This window comes from Diceros bicornis, chromosome 17 (genome assembly GCF_020826845.1).
Source record: "Diceros bicornis minor isolate mBicDic1 chromosome 17, mDicBic1.mat.cur, whole genome shotgun sequence".
In the NCBI taxonomy this organism is placed as follows: Eukaryota; Metazoa; Chordata; class Mammalia; order Perissodactyla; family Rhinocerotidae; genus Diceros; species Diceros bicornis.
In genome coordinates this window covers 18,206,440-18,208,640 of record NC_080756.1, presented here as the reverse complement: position 1 = coordinate 18,208,640, position 2,201 = coordinate 18,206,440, and positions in this window count along the sequence as shown.

Genomic DNA, 2,201 nt, shown 5'->3' with positions numbered 1-2,201 from the left:
GAGCGGGACTGGGCAGTGGGGGTGGCCGGACAAGGGGCCGCCCCGGCTCCCCCCGCAGGCAGGACCCCCACCCCCGCCCCCGCCCCCGCCTCCCCTCGCCCGCCCCCAGCGCCCTCCCTCGCAGGCCTTTGCTCCCCTCCCCTTTCCCTGCTCCTCCCCTCCCCGGGTGCCCCTCCCTTCCTCCAACTCCCGCCCCTTCTCGGGCCCTCTCCACCCCCGGCTCCCTCCCGCCCTCCCCCACCGCGCCCCCGCCCCGCCCCCACTCCTCTGGGCCCGCCCGACCCCTCCTCTCCACCCTCAGGGCCGGCCCCGCCCCTCTCCCTTCCCTAGCTCTAAAATAAATTAGCCACAGAGGTGGGGGAAAAAAGAGCAAATGACCCTTGGTGTGCAGTGTCCTTGCGCCACTCTCAGGCACGCCCCCGCCTCTCCTCGGCCGTCGGAGCGGGAAGTGGGGGTGGGGGCCGGGCCGGCCGGTGAGGGTGGGGGCGCAGGCCCCCGAGGGGGTAGGCCGGGATTGAGCAGCGGGGCCCGAAGCGTGTCCGCTGGGTGTGAGCGGCTTCCTGGGTCGAAGGGCAAAGGGGAAGGCAGCCGCCCGGCCCCGCCGCGTCCGCTTGCCGCCCTAGACCCCATCTCCCAGGACCGCCTTGGCCCCTTGGCCAAAGCCTTGTGGACTCACGGTTTCCTCCCCCGCCCCCAGGTGAACTGAGCACCTACTGCGTACCGACGCGGGATGCAGAGGGGCGGGACACACACAGCCGGGCAAGTCCAGCCTCTGCCCCAACGCCACTCCGAGTGGGGGTGGGTGCGGGGGAGGAGGGCGACCCCTGGACATGGACAGCGGAGGGTGGGGTGTGACTTATAAACGGCCGGCTTCTCTGGAGGGCTTCGCCAAGAAGGCGGCATTCCCACTGGGCCAAGCAGGATGAATGGTGGAAGGCGAAGACGGAGGACGAATCCCAGACCTGTGGTCTGCTTAGAGGTGTCCGCAGGCGGTCAATGATTGCTGCATTCATTCAGTAGATACATATCAGCATCTACTCTGTGCCAAGCACTGGGCCAGGCGCTCGGGACACCTGAGAGAGTCCCAAAGGCACATCCCTGTCCTGGTAGAGCTCCCAGTCCACCAGTAGACAGAATTCCATCAGAGGCGAGGCTTCAGCGGTGATCTGGGCGAGGAAGGAAGACTGCAGGGCCAGCAGCCCATAGGAGAACCCACTCTGCCCCAGGAGGTGGTAGGAGACGGGGCTGAGCTTGGGGTGGAGGGTCTGGATACGGGTTCTCGCGTCTCAAAGTGGAGGAAATGTTGAGCACTCAGAGGATCCAGAGACTGGCTGTGTTCCCACCCAAGGGCAGTGCTTGAGGATCCTCCTGTCTGAGGTGTTTTTCTATTTGGTTGCTGCTCAGCCTCTCTGAGTGCCAGTAGGACAAGGTTGCCGCTGTGCCCCTAGGCCCCAGCCTGCAGGGTAGCACTCTATCCTCTGTGCTTTGCAGAATTCTAAACACTCCCCTTCCCTTCTCCTAATGATGGTTACTCTGGAGGCTCTGGGGTCTCACCGGCCCCTTCTGGAGCCTCCGGGTTCTGGCCCCCCAAGGCACCCCTGTAGGTGCCACTCAGGGAAAGGGAAAGGCGCGGCCTTCAACAGCACCCATGCTTTTCCCAACCCACATATGGAAAAGACCAGCACCCAAGCAGGTTCTGGAACTCACCAAGGTCAGGATCTTCTCCACTCCCAGAATCCCCTCTTCCTCTCCACTCCACAGGCCCAGGACCGCACTCCGGCCCAGGGGAGGGATGTGTCAAGGCTCAGGATCTAGTGTCCCTGAAGCAGACCCTGGCTTCAGAATCAGAAAGGCAGCGTACAGGGAGCGACAGCCACCACCCTGAGAGCTGTCCCTTGCTGAAGAGACACTCCCAGGATAGCAGAGGTAGAAGGAACTTGTTGATATTTCCTTAATGATGAGGCATCTGAGGCCCAGAGAGAAGTGACACACTTGGGGGTCACACAGCAAAGCTGGATCTAGAATCCACTTTAGTCTTTCCACCGCACCTGTCAGGCTCCCCCAATTGAGAGGCAGAGTGAAGGCAGAGGTCAATGTCCACATGAGTTGAGTGACCTCGACCAGCAGGGCTAGTGCCAGGAGGCCAAGCCTGGCATCACCAGGGCATTGTTTCTGGGTGTCACTGCAGCCACACTCCACCA